General features: G+C 37.9%; 1 protein-coding gene across 4 annotated transcripts in view; it reads left to right on the forward strand.

The window, feature by feature from the left end:
- The window catches only part of SSH2 (slingshot protein phosphatase 2), a 217,079-nt gene that overhangs the window by 135,813 nt on the left and 66,174 nt on the right, over positions 1–15,092 (forward strand). The window contains exon 1 of one of the 4 annotated variants that reach the window (XM_072939125.1): positions 13,788–13,808. The exons of the other annotated variants lie outside the window; for them this stretch is intronic. The gene's annotated coding sequence lies outside the window, so the exon portion shown is untranslated. Of the gene's footprint in view, positions 1–13,787; positions 13,809–15,092 lie in introns of those variants that run through there. 4 annotated transcript variants of the gene reach the window in all.

Raw genomic sequence — 15,092 nt, forward strand, 5'->3', positions numbered from 1 at the left:
CTCAATAGTATCCAGAGGGGCCTCTGGCAGACTTAAAGAAAACAGGATAGAGAAAGGAGTGTTAGAGTGCAGACCACAGTTGCATGCTGGATTCAGTGGTATTGGTTGCCTGCCTCTGTTTGAAACTGAGCTGCTTCCCTAATGAGGGTGTGTGTTTAAATCACGGGCGGAGAAAGTGTTTTCAGGTGAAGTTTCACTTTTGTAGTGGCAGCAGTCCTGGACATACTGCTGGAACACAGAGGATGAGTTCAGCACCTTCTCTTCAGATGATATCTCTGTGCAGAGCTCATCTCTTTTACATAGCAAGCCTTTGTTCACTGGAGAGTGGACCTCTGTGGATCAGCCAGTCCAGCTACTGTCAGAGACGGAAGGTGACTGATAAGGGCTCCAAAGGTTAAAATGGACCATTGTGGGGCCAATTTGGCTTTAAGGGGAAAAGGTATCTTTTTGGCCTGGAGGCATCAAAAACTGAATTGCCTCCTGGGAAATGTTCAGTTCATCAGTTTCAGCCTTTCAGCTTCAATCAAAGAAAAGCCACCAGCTATCCCTCAGTCCACTGGAGCAGGAAAGAAACAAAATGTAATTTAAAGGGTCTGATTTAATTGAACTGGATTGTGTTAGGAATTTCATTTAAGAGATGATCTCTGCGTACTGTGAGATAGCAGATATCAAATCAAAAATTAAAGATAATCCACTATCACTAGGGTCTTTTTTTGGGTTTCAGAATGAAAGCTCAACTAGATGAGATTCAGGTATTTTATTTGCTAGCGTCATCTTTTGGCCTGTTATTAGGATGTGATGGAGCACAAAAATAGGAGAAGCAAATAATATTTGCATTTCTAATTTGGGCTACTGCTTTTTAATTAAATTGGCTTTTACTAAGTATTTTGCTAACCTCAGAATTCATGTACTACAAATATGTGATAACCAACCTGATTAAAAGTCTCTTTGTTAGTGACTATCCTTTAAGTTAGCAGTGGTCCATGTATACAGAGTCACTGAGGTTGTAACTATCATCCTGTCCTCTAATCTAATGGAAAGATTGCGAGCAGAACCAGCTACATAATTAGCAGGGCCCATTGCAAAACGAAAATGTAGGGACCCTCATTCAAAAAGCATTAAGAATTTCAAGACAGCAACAGCAGAGCATTGAACCAAGTGCAAGGCCCTTCCAAGCACTGACCCTGTGCAGCTACACAGATCGCATACCCATGAAGCAGGCCCTGATTGTGAGACATGAAATTAAATAGTCTCTAAGTTAACCATAACTTTGCTACTTATTCATGTATGTCTGTCTGAACCTCTGTTTTCTCTTTCCATTCTATATCTTCCTATTCTTTTTTCCTGTTCTATTCTATCCTCTGACCGAAGTTAGAGATCCTGCAGCAAGAAATGCAAGTATGTATACTTCTGCCTGTAGTCCATGTGAGCACACTCGGGAATAATACTTCCTTTAATTTGGCTGGTGGAACAAACAAGATTAGGATTTTCTTTAAGGAAAGGCAATTAATTGATTTAACTAAAAATACACATTCTGTGTTAAAGGTTAAAAAGTGCTTTCATTATTAATGTGACATTTGATTCAAACAGTTACACTTTTGAGGCAGCATTTCCCCACCTCATTTTATAGATAAGAAAAGTAAGCCTCTGAGAAGTTAAGGGATTTTCTCAAGGTCAGGTAGGTGAAGTTCAGGTCCATCCCTTCTAATGCTGTGCTTTCTCAGTATTATATTCTGCCTCTACAGTTTTGCAAGACCAAGGATTAGGTGACAGAATAACTTGCTTTCTAAAGATTGATCCATTTTACAGAATTTTTTGCCAGCTTTCCAAGAATAACTGCTGGGATATAATTATTAATATTTGCAACAAGTTTTCACTTCTATTATTTCCTGTAACCCTTGCAGATAATCCTTTCTAGTAATATTTTAGGATCATTTTAAAGAAAAGAGACTGAAGTTCAAAGAGATTAAATGATTTATTCAAGTTATTTAATTAATAAGTGCAAGAGCAGTGACTGAAATCCAAGTTTTCTTTCTTTATATTTCATTCTTGTGTACTATATTATATTTGCCTCTAATTAATTTTGTATTTCCGCTTGGTAAATATCTGTTTTTTCCTGTATTGATCACCTGCAATGTTTTAGGCACTGGAAATGCACCAGCGAGTGACCCAAAAAGACCAAGTCTCAGCCCTTAGAACTTACAGCCCAGAATGTAAATAAATTATTGTAAATAATCAGCTAATGATATGGCTATTAAAAAAAAGAAAAGAAAAGAAAAGATAAAGCAGGGCAAAAAGATGGAAAGTAAGCTGGGAGAAGGAAGTGCTACTTTAGAGAAAATGGTCAGGAAACTGATAAATTGTTTGAGCCACAGAAACCGAAGTATAGACATCTGGTGTAAATGTATAAATCAATTTTTAGGTATAACAAATAATCTAAACTAGGTGAGGCCACTGCATTTACGGACATACTAACAATGGATGAGGACTGTTAACTCTTCTAAATAGCCTTTTCATAACAATTACACCTTGCATTGACTCTCTTCTCCCATATAGCATGGATTATGAAATCATCAGATCAAAAAAGGCTTTAAATCCAGTCTTTTCCTTCATGCTCAATCACTTACCATAGAAAGCAATGCTTAAAATATTGGTGATTTTGGATTCCTCACACTGTTAAAATTTTCTAAGTACTTTAATGGCATGGTACATGAAATGGCATGCTCTGGGTAGCTGTAAAAAATTTCTAGAGTAGTCAACAGGTTTAAGAAATGTAAAACCTCATTTGCTGGTCAGATATGACTTTGATGACTATCAAAATCATGTCTATAGCCCCTTAACTGTCCTGAAATTCTATTATATCAAGTGCTGCAGGGCTTCAGTAAGTGAACTTTCACCTACTGCTTGGGAATCTTTACAAACATGTTTATTGTAGAGGGATTTTCAGAAATGAGGAGAGAAGGAAGCAGCATTATGGGACAGGTAAGAGGGTCTTTTCTTAGAATTTGCCTGTTGTGTTCTTTAGCATGGCTTCAAGAGTCCAAAGTATTAATAGAAGACTCTTAGAAAGTCCCTGACGTTATATATTCACTTGAGTTTTTTTGGTTTCGAAGTTAAATCCAATCATCAATCCTTCAGTGTTTGGCTCTTGTTAAAGCTGACTTGTTATCTGCTAAAAAAATGAGGGTGTGATATTGGGGGTGGAGGGGAGCTGTTAATTCCCAGCTGCACATAGTCTCTTTAGGGCAATTACCAGATTCCTTTAATCCAGAGTTTTAGAAGAGAAAATTCATGAATACAATGAAATCATATGCAAAGTGGGTCTATATATGATTGGTACATTTATTTTTCTGCAGGAAAAAGCTGTAACTTTTCATCAGATTCTCAAGAGAATGTAATGACCTTCCTTCCCACCCCAAATTAAGAATTTGGAATAGGCTGTTTTAGGCATTTGACTTAGAAATTAAGTAAAGTCTTTAAGCTGTTTGACCTCACCAGTGAGATTCACTTATTCATTTTTAAACAGTCACTCATGATTTCCCCACAATGAAAGATTTGGAGCTATCGTTTTCTCTCTATTGAGAAGGATTATGCAGCCTTTTGAATTCTTTCTCTCTCTCATAATCTTGGAGTAGATATTCAAAGAATGGTATTTGCTTAAGGAAAACTTGGAATATTACTGTAAAGCCTGTATGTTTGTATTCCTCAGCAAATAGTCACAACCGATGTGGTGAGTGAAAAGAGAAGCAATATTGGGGTAAAGTATTTCTGGTGCTTTGAACTATATCCAGGAAGGCAAAAATGACTTAAAGATGTTACTTTGAAGTAAAAGTTGTGAGAAGAATTAGGAGAATTTCTAAATACATTTAATCCAGATTGTTATTAAATTAATTATAAAGAGCTTGTTAAGAGGTTTGGGGACCACAGCCCTGGCTTAGATATTTAGTGGAATGAGTGTGCTATTTAACTGTTTTGTGCACTGAGGGTCAAGAATTCTCCAATCCATTAAGCCATTCTTTTCTATTAAGACCAATTTCTACAACCTACAATGCATAGTTACACATTTTTAGAAGTGTGAGCGATCAAGTTTTATGTGCCAATTTTGCTTTCTTGCAATCTTCACCTTATTTATTTAGGCCTTAATCCAATGTATCTCTGCTCTGGTAAAAAAAAAAAAGAAAAAGAAAAAGAAAAAAATCTGGGTTTGGCATATAAAGCCTTCACCATTTTTTTCCTTCTAGAGGATTATTTCAGGTTTTCAGTGTTAATTGAGAATATTTAGACATAGTCATTTTTTCATTAAGTAAGGTTTTGATGCAGAGGAAACAGAGAATAAAGTTTTTAAAAATTCACCCTATTTAAAATATTGATCTATTTATGTAGCTTTTAGTTTAGAAGTAAATATTGGAAAATGAATATACAGCTATAGTATATAAACTGTGTGTTTAGTTATTCTCTCTTTGCTGACTATTCTTTCAATATGTCACTGTAGAAATGTTAAAATGTATATGAAGAGAAAAAACAACACTCAAAATGTTGCCTTTTTAGCATTAACCATTAAACAAAAAAATGTAAGCCTCTTCAGTGACACTAAAAAAACTTTGGGACGACATCCAACATCTGCTTATCTTTCCTGCTATGGAAATGTTCATAATTGCAATATGCAATTTCCTTTGAATGAAGATAAACAGATTTCTATTTGTCATACTTATGTTTCAGAAGTATGTTTACTGAATTCTTCAAATGTATTTAATTTTTTTCCCCTGACAGTTGAGGAGGTACCAAAACCATCTGATTGTCATTGGGGTTTTCTTAGCTTTCTCTTGAGGCTAGTGTGTTTTTCTTTAAGATATTTTCCTCAGACTTTCTTTTGATTCCAGATTTGGGGGCCCCTAATATGGGACATATATCCACCCAACCGAGTTCCCCCATTATCTGCATTACCATGTCCTTGACTCAGTTCAATGCAATCTTTATTATAAAATCCATGTTCCATAAGCTTTTTTGTTTTTTAGTACACAAGTCAGTTTTGTCCCTATTTGGTTCTTCCTTTGCTAGATAATGGGTCCAAGAGGCTGTCAGCCAGGCACTTCTGGAGGACTCTACCAGTCAGACCCTGGTATATTTGATATCATGCTGATTCTCGAGTTGAAAACCTATTTGTTCCAGTTCCCAGGAGACCAAACTGCTGAACATTTTAGTTTGTTGACCTAGGCTGCTCTTTGTCTCTGGCTAAGGCATGGCAGGCAGTCCTGGCAAGTGAGTTACGAAAGAGCTTCACTGCTTTGCTTTAGTCATGACTGCGCTGGAGTTGTGTATGGTAGGTAGAGATTATTCTGTGCATACTAGGGAGTATAATCTATTCAGAATAAAATAAAATTGAGCATTGGTTGTTTTGTTGGTTGCCAAGGAGTGCTTCTGTACATTTTTTTGTTAGTGTCTTTCCCTCTCCGCAATAACCTGACTGTTGTGATCCTAAGTCTAGGACTGAGTCTCCTATCTTTAATGAGTTATGCATACCTTGTCTAAATATAGCGAGGTGTAGACTTGGCTAACAGGGAAAGAGACAGTAGAATGACCTTAGCTGGTCTTCATTACTAGTGTTACAATTATATTTAAAGAAATAGGGACAGTATTCTATTCTAGTTCATATAGATGGAGACACTTTTTCCAGCTGCTCAGCTTCCTTGGGTAAAAAGTTTTGTGCACTAAAGCAAAAAATTGTTTTAAAAACTAAAGTGAATCACTTCAGAAAGAAGCCAAGAGTTCATTCCATTTGAAAACATGCTTACAGGGTGGTTTCTTTTTCTATTTCATTGACCAGAAGTTAACATGTATTTAGAATTTAAGAGGTAAAGCCTAAGCTTCATGTACTTTAGAATAATAACTTGCGTTCATATAATCATGGTACTTGCTACTTGTTAGAATACTTGCACAAATTGTTGTTGACTGAGAAGAATGGATATTTGATCCCTAAGCATGTGAGACAGGGTGGATATAACTAACCCTGTTTTACAGATGGAGAAACTCAGTTAAAGAGAGGTAAAAATTGACTTTTTAGAGAGTGAAATGAATCAGTAATATGGCCAGTGCAGGTGATTTCAGTAGACACCACCCTTTGGGTCAGGCGGCCAACTTTCACCCTCTTTTATGAGTATAAAACTACCCAGGCAGCCTTTCCATCTCTTTTTTAATTGATCAACACTGGGGTGGGGGAGGGATGGGAGTCTATTTGCAGAAAAATTTTCTAGTGGAAGCTGGAATCCAGTGAACAAATTAACCATTTGGTTACTGAATAGAAACCTATAGGATCTAACATCACATTTGCAGAGGTATCCAGCCCACTGTGACATAACCTTTAGGGGCATTCTTTGAGCATTCTCTCTTCTACTGTGAAAAACCTAGTTGATATTTTTGGTTGTTCAATACCATAGAAATACATTGATCTCATCTTGAGCTAATGGGTTGCTTTTAAGGTTTCTAGTAGTAATCTCCTAAAAATCACAAAATTTAAATTTATGATACTGTCTGAGGAAATTGAGATCCAGTTGTCTCACACCGTATTATACAGTTCATCAGTGACAGAGCAAGAACTCTAGGTCACCTGACTTTCAGTTCCATGCTTTTTCCTCTCTACATGTTTCCCTGCAGCAGGTGAGATACTAACCTTCTCTTCTGTAAATAGGGAATCTGCCTAAAGTGCTAAAACTGACTCTAAAGCGTCCAGCCTTCAGTCAAGGGGATTAGAAAACCCTGGTCAGTTTAGTTTTGGCCAACTGTGCAACTCCTGCCTCCCTCAAGTCGATGAAAACGTGATCTGAGAACGTGAAGTCTATTCGTAGACAGGTTTGATACAGCCACCTCATCACATTTTTCATCATAATTCACTCTAACATCTTGTTTATGGTTATGATCCCGCTTATAGAAGAGAAATAACAAGCAGAGTCAGTTGCCTGTTAATAACATGGCAACTTTACTGTGATTTAGGAATATTCCCCAGATTTACTACAGTCCTTTCCTCTGGGTAGCCTTTAGTTCATCTTTAAGATAAGTTCTTTTTAAATTCTCCAGCAGCTGTGTTTACACAACTACTGATTTTAGAAGTGGGGAAATTGTCTATGAGAATTGTCTTCTCATAGTCTTTAATAATGGGTGATTTAATTTAGCTGAGACAGCCAAAGAAATTTAGCATTACCAACTTAGTATTACTTCTTAGCATTACTTCTTCACTGGTGTCCTATTCTAATATGGTACAGATGAATTTGTAAAATTCACTTGCCTTCTTTTGATTGAAGTTGGCTTCAGGTTTCTGATTCATGTTTTGCTTGTTACTCTGTTCAGACAACTAACCTTGTTTTTCTCTATGATTGGTTTAAAATGGTGGTTTCAGAACTTAGCTGCATTATCTCTCACTTAACTTGAGCCCTGACTATATCATCAGTATATTGTCATATCCGTTGAATATGGGATTAGGAAGGAGGGAAGTCCTTTGTGTAAAAGCATTCTCCTCAGCTGTTCTTCCTTGATGCTGGAAGTTTGGTGCCTGGCAGGAAATGATATAGACATGTGTGATAACAAAGTGACATGAGGAAGAATTGCCTGTAAGATTCCCTGGCTTGTCTAGGATGATAGGCTGTCTGGATGGCAGATAGATTAAGGCAAATTTGATCTCCAAATCTGAGATAAAGTTCAGGAGGAAGTTGAGATGGTGGGGGAAGAGGGGAACCTATTTTGAGAAAAGTTAGGACAAAAGCAGGTGGTATGAAAGTTAATAGTGATGTAAACAGACTTTTTTTTTTACCCTTCTAGATAAGAGTTTGTAAAGCTTTGGGATTTGTTAAAGGATCTGTCTGAAGAATCAGGCGGTGCAAAGAAAAAGACATTCTTTGATTGTAAGGAATTGACCCATATCAAATCTTTTTCTCTCTTAGATTTTTTCCTACAATTTGAATTTCCTTATGGAGTAAATTTTGCGTCTGTACCAGAAAGTAAACTCAACAAATATCCCTAAGATACTCATCTTCTCTTTATTCTCATTAGCTCAGATCAGTCCACCTTGCTCTCTTTCTTGCCTGAGACACTGTAGTAACATCTATCTGTCTATTTCTAAATCTCAACCCCTTCCAATCCATTATCCATACTGTAGTTGGAGGAATCTTTATGGAATTGCAGGCTTTGGATCTCTGTTATCCTCAGGGTAAAGTCCAAATTCTTTAGTAAGTCATATAATACCCTTCAGATCTATGACGTACTTTTCTCTCCCCATATTTATTACAGCCCTACCTCTTATTCCTTCACCATGCAGTAAGATTATATTAGCAGTTGGATAGCTTTATCCTAACAATTTATGTAAACCTACAGATTTTTAGCTCCATTGTCACGTTAGCAGTAAGGGGAGTTTATATAGGACCCAAAAGAGGCTTCTATGCCTAAACAAGAGGTTTCTAAAATCTTTTTTAGTCAACTCACCCACAAGGCAGATGTAGGACAGTAACCCATACAGCACACTCAACTTCCCAGAAAAGGGAAGTTCAAGACAGAACACCAGGTAGAACTTTGTAAGAACTTGGCAAGTAAATCGAAAGTTCTTTTGAGAGTACAAGTTCCCTGATTGCATCAGGCATGATTGAAGGCGGCAAACAAGAACAAGTAAGGCAACCTCTCCCTGCGGTCTTTACTGCAGACATAGAGGCTCACACACACTATGTACATGCAAACACCAGAGAAGAGATTTTACGGTGACTTTTATACTTTATTGTGCTTGAGTCTTCAGCATCATTTCTATTGTCATTTTCAAATCACATTTATTGAATACTCTGTACATGGTGTTAGACTGGGCACTATATAAAGCACTGTGAATGCACCCTCCCTTCACTGCCTTACGTGGAAAAGCAAATAGTATAGACCTAGAAATATCCATCTCATTTAAACAGAAGTAAAGTTAGCATACACCAAAGCAAGGTGGAAGGACAAATGAACAAGTGTATTATCTTTGCTTTTACATGAATTTTTCCGTACATGATGAGCATTTTTATTTGGAATTGGAACATGAAGGCGGGAGTAGGGCAGCTTGCTTCCCATCAGGATTTTTTTCCCCCATCAGGTTTTTACACAGTAGGTTGTGCCCCATCTCTTCTACCACAGAGCTCTCTGCAAAGAGCTGGCTGGTACTTCTGGCAGAGAACCTCAGTCACTTGAGTGGAGGCGTGTGGGCAGCTTGAGTCCTTGTTTGAGTAGTAGACATTGCTGATGGCAAAGCATTTTGGGCAGAGAGGTGGTTTATAAATGAGGAACTTAATCTAAGAAACTGTGTTTCTTAGCCCTAAGGTTCCAGTTGTTGGTTTCTTCATAGCTTGCTTTCTCTCAGACCCCACCCATCACTTTGGAGATCTTGTTGACGACAGCTTTACTTTTGCAAGTCTCATACAAAGGCAGATGTCTCTGAAAATGTGGCTTACGCAAAACATCTGTGTGCCTGACTCTGTTCCCACGGTGTGTTTTCCTGTCCTGCCCACTGACCCCCTCCTCCTTGCTTTTTTCTGGGTCCTTTTTAAAAATTGAAAACACAGTATAACAATCATTAAAAAGAAATTTGCAAAAAGAGAAAAAAATCACCCACACTGCCACCATCCTTATTAGTACTTATTAATACATTTCCAGCCCTGCCATATTACCTTCCCATTCTTTATGTGCATAGCTTTTGCCTGGTGTGTCCTTTCTCTTAAGCAGAAGTTCAGATACTTTGTCATTCAGCTGCTTCCCTGTTTGTTTGCTTCCTGATCCTGGCATCATCTTTTGGGTTTTGGTCTTGAGTTACCGAAAAGGCATTGCAGGTTATCAGCATTTTGTCAGTGAGTCCTCCTCCTTTTATTTTCCTTTCCTAGATCCAAGTATTCTGGTTTTTAGAGTACAGCTGAGATCCAGCCTTTATTTTTAAAAGTAAGATGTACATGTGTGTAGGATTTTTAATTTTCTTAATATTTAAAAACTGGTGCTTTAAAGTACTTTCAAGATACATTGCTGTGCCCACTCCAGGGCAGCCTCATTTAGAAGGGAAAAAAAAATCTGCAAGGTAGAAATATTGATTTGCTGCATAAAATATACTTACTAAAATGTTAAGATAAGGATATAAAAATAGAAATGAATATATATATTTCTTTACCATGGTACATGAAAGGAAAGGAAATACATAGGAAAAGTAAAAGCAAGGCAAATAGTAAACATAAATTAGTCCATATATCAGTATTTATAGTAAATATAAATAAATATCAATTCATACAGCCCCCTAAAAAATAAAAAAAAACTACACTGTTAAGAATATTTTTAGCCATCTTCCTTTTAGAAACCGTGGTCTCCTGTACTTAGGTATTTAAAGGGTAGACCTCTGTGTGTAGGGTCCCCAGAGGACTAAGGAAGTCTGCAAGACTTAAATACAGCCTCGCTAGCTGTGTATTGCCATGTGAGAAGATAAAAGATACTCCTCAGGATTGCAGCTTTCCTTCTAATCATTGTGTGAAAAATTTGCCTTTGGCAGTTAAAATCATTTCCTTTTGTTCTTTATGTTTTGCTATGTCCTGAATTGCTACCTGGGGTAGTTTCAGGACCCAGCTCACCAGTACCTGAAAACGCCTTGACAGCAGGTGTGGGATTGTTCTCCAGCATCTGTTCCTCCACTGAAGCAGATATGTGATGATTTACCTTTCTTTCCTCCAACACATTTAAAACACACATGAAATTTAAATTTACTCTTGGGTCATTTTGATTTGAATATTTTCCCCTTTTTCCAAATCCTAACTAAAATGTTTGGAATTCTCATTGCTTCACATTGCACACTAGAGTATTGCTAAATACTGCCGTGTGATCTCTTTGTCCCTAGCCCTCTGATTTCTTATGAATGCTACCTGAAAAATAGGAGAGAAAGTGCTGTGGGTCATTGCTTTTTCATAAATGTATCTAAAAATGTGCATTTAGTGAATTTGAAAAATAAACTATTAAACATTAGATCAGGCATCAGGAAAGCTCAGTAAATTAAATTTGCAAGAAACTGTGGGGTAAATTTTTCATCTATATTGGTGGTGCAATTCTGTGATGATTCTGTAAGAGGGAAGACAGTAGGAAACAAGGACATCAGGTTGGTTAAAAACCATGAGCTGATTAAGGCCTGTAACTGCCTGCCACTTAACTTTCTCTTCCCTTTTCTTTGACAGCTCCTTAAATTGTCCTTTGAACTTTGCCTTTTGCTATTAGTTTTTCTTTTCTCTTCCTTCTCATCCACTTCCTGCTCCTGCTCCTTCTTCATAGTCACTAGCATTACTATTTTACAAAAGTTAACTGCTTTTGTAATTGTCAGAACCCAAGCACTGGCAACAGTGTTCCACTTGGATTTCATTGCACATTAGTATAGGGCCAAGAGGATCTGTAACATGCATTAAAATTACAAAAATAAGGATTTGCCCAAGGACTTTTAAAAGTCACACAGTGCCGTGATAGTAAAGAAAACCAGGCAGTAGGTTTAAAAGAGAGTCAGCATTCTTTGCCATACCTTTCTCTGTTCCTCTTTGTTTGATTGTTTGAGAATTAGTATCTTTAAGGGACTTTTAAGAGTGCATGTTGGCAAATTAGTTATTTTCTTAGCTTAATAAGGTAGAGAAAACTATAGAAGAAATCAAGATTAGACAAGGAAAGTAGATAGACTAATGTTTTACAGATTGGGTTAAATTTTTGTGGCTAGTATATTTTGAGGATTACTTGTAAGGCTGCAGTAAAGTAGCAGTGAACTAATTCAATTTAAAACAAAAAGCAAAACAGAAAACCTCGGTTTTTCTGATATGTGAGAATTCTTTCTTAGAATCCTGTGGGTACCTTCGTGGGCAGGCTACAGTGGGACTGCATTGTACAAAACAGGCGAAGAAGTCAGACTGCTAAAGGAGCCATGGAGCGGAGTTTCAAAACACAAAACAACTTGCAAATAGGCCAGAATGTGATCCCAGCCTTGTCATGCTGATTGTGTAATTGGTAAGCTTAGGCAAGTTACCCTCAAAACCTTTGTTTCTTCATCTGTGAAATGGAAAGAATAACTTCTGCTGGTGGAGTTACTGCGAGATAGTAATTGTAAAGCACCACCACCATGTCTGGTGGGTACACAACAAATGATAATTACAACATCTTTAAGTTTACTTCGTAGTGCTCAGAGCCAGCGCCTTACCACTTCCACCATCACACAGTTCTCAAAGAGAACATTTTGATGGCCATGCCATTGTACCAGAAAGTTTGTGAAATAAATGTAAAGTTGTCACCATTATTATCAACAAACAACAGCTCTTCAGTAGACAGCTGATTGCATGGTCTGGGGCTGTGGTGATAAATCTGAGCTGGAGAACCAACTTGGGAGTTGAGGTAGCCAGGCCTCCATGATATTCCCAGTGATTCTTGCCTCCCAGTTTGTACTGTGTAGTTTCCTCCTACATTGAATAGGGCTGACCTGTATAACTAATAGGATGTTGCAGAAATTATAATGTGTTTCTTCCAAGGTTAAGTCATGAAACACTGCACTTCTGCCTTGTTCACTCTGGGATTACTTACTGAGGAGAAAGATATGTCATAAGGTCACTCAGGTAAGCCACTGAAGGAATTGGCAGAGAACTGAGGCTTTCTGTCAGTAGCCACGTAAGGGAGCAATCTTGAAAGCAAGTTATCCAGCCCCAGTGTAGGCTTTAGATGACTGCATTCTCATAAGAGACCCTGAGCCAGAACCACCCAGCGAGGCTGCTCCTGGATTCTTAACCCACAGATACTGTACAAGATAATAAATGTTTTTTGTTGTTTTAGGCTTCTAAGTTTTAGGGTAATTTGTTATCTATCAGTAGATAATTAGTCAGGAGTCATCCCTTATAGCATAGGGTGGCCGTGAGAGTAGATGAAGTCATCCAGAAGGGTACATAGGAAGCAAGAAGAGGAATGATGAGGAAATCATAGAAGACAACATATTTAAGAGGTTTGCAAAAGAATAGGAGGCCACAAATGAAATTATGAAGAAATAGTCAGAAACATAGGAGGAATATTAAGAAAGTGAGAGTATTACTAAGAAGGTGAAAGAGAGGGAGAGATAAATTAGGAGGTCGGGATTTGCAGATACTACTATATATAAAACAGGTAAACAACAAGAACCTACTGTACAGCACAGGGAACTATATTCAATATCTTGTAATAACTATAATGAAAAAGAATATGAAGAGAGAGAGATGTAACTGAATCACCTTGCTATACACCAGAAACTAACACAACATTGTAAATTGACTATACTTCAATAAACCAACTGTAAATAAATAAAACTCAAAAAAAAAAAAAGATGTACCGAGTGGATTCAGTGTCTTTTCTAAGTGGAGGAAGTTCTCAAAAAGGAGAGAGTGACTTGCTAGTGCACATCAAGGCTCCAGGTGCTAAATGAAGAGCAGAAACTGGTGTTAAGCTAGGACCAAAGGATCTTTGTCCTTTGGATTTATCACTTGGGAAATCATTGGCAAACTTAGGAAGAAGTTTCAGAGGTGGATAAGAACAAGAAGGCAGTGGGTAGGAAAAAATGACTGGCAAGGGAAGAAAATGGGGACAACAAGTGTAGACTCCCTCGTAAAGAATTTCATAATAAAGGAAGAGAACTTAGAAGGGAACACAAGATCAAGTAAGGGTTCTGTTTTAAGGATGTGAAAGAACAGACCTGAACATATTTCTGGACTGAGGAGGAGCAGTCACTAGAGAGAAGGGTGACTAACAGAAAACTCGCAAACACGGGAATGGGGTCAAGGACACGGGTAAAAGAACTGACTTCTGACAGCTGGATGCATCATTCTCTCAAACTGTAGAAAGGAGATAGGTCTATAGATGAGGGGAAGTAATTGAGAGAAATCATACCCACTAGCCTTCTTTGTGTTGAGGCTGTAGAAGACCAGGTTAACTATGGAGAGTTGAAGGAAGGAGGAACTGCGATGGGACTTGAGGAGAGATGGGAGGGTTTGGATTAGGCAGGGAAGGGAATGGGGCTGGGGCTGTCTGGAGGTGTTAACTATCCAGCTGAGTCAACTCAGTGTTGTTGCTGTCATCTCTGTCATCTCTTTCACCGAGACCATGGGGGTGCGGTGGCATCCAGAGGCATGGTTTCATAATCTCCTTAAGCACTGGGCTGCCTTTCTTTCACTTATTCAACATGTATTTATTGCACATCCACTTAGTGTCAGGCACTGTGCTAGACAGTAGAGAGAGAACATTAAATAAGGCGGTTGTTCCGACTCAAGGAGCTTGCTGCTCGTACAAATAATAATAAATAAATCATCAAATAATACTGTCACTTTAAGCTGTAGTTAATATTATGAAGGGAATTTAGGAACAAAGACAACAGATTGTAGGGAAACTAGTTAGGAAATAGGTCATGGGACTACGTTGGTTAGGGAAGGAGGAAACGCCAAAAAAGAGGCTGATGGTTTGGAAAAAAAACTGAGGACTCAAGGGACTGGAGTTTCTATCAGGTTGAAGAGAGTAAACACCTGAGGGTCACAAGAGAGGGGGTTATAGTCAGAAAGTGGGAGTTTGGTTTCTGAAATCAAGTCTGTGGAAATCTGGTGCCTTCCAAAGGGACTCTGGGAATTAGAAGTCTAAATGGAGTCCAGGTGAAGGTCTTTGAAGATCAGGGGGATGAGAAATGTGGGGGCAAAGCTGTTGGACATTCATCTATGTGAACAATGGGATCTCTTAAGATTGTAGTAGAAATCAGGGTGAAAAGAGAAAATCGAGCAAGATAAGGAGTAAATTAAAGATAGTGACAAGGATGTCAGAAGGTGACAGAAGTGAAGAATAGATGGCCTGAGACTCATAAGAGGCTTTGCGTATGGGTGAAAAAGAAATGGTCTGAAAGCAGGGGTTGACATTTTGGCAAAATGCTTAAAAACCCAACTTGCATTCCTTCTGCAGGTGTGTTTTAAATACCTGGAAAGGCATTTGTTGAATCATGCAAATGAGGTGATATTTTAAAAGCTGAACAGTTTTTCTGAGTTAATCTCCTTTTTGTTTTGTTTATTACCACCAACTATTTGAAATTCGGT

Source organism: Vicugna pacos, chromosome 16 (assembly GCF_048564905.1).
Source record: "Vicugna pacos chromosome 16, VicPac4, whole genome shotgun sequence".
NCBI classification, from domain to species: Eukaryota; Metazoa; Chordata; class Mammalia; order Artiodactyla; family Camelidae; genus Vicugna; species Vicugna pacos.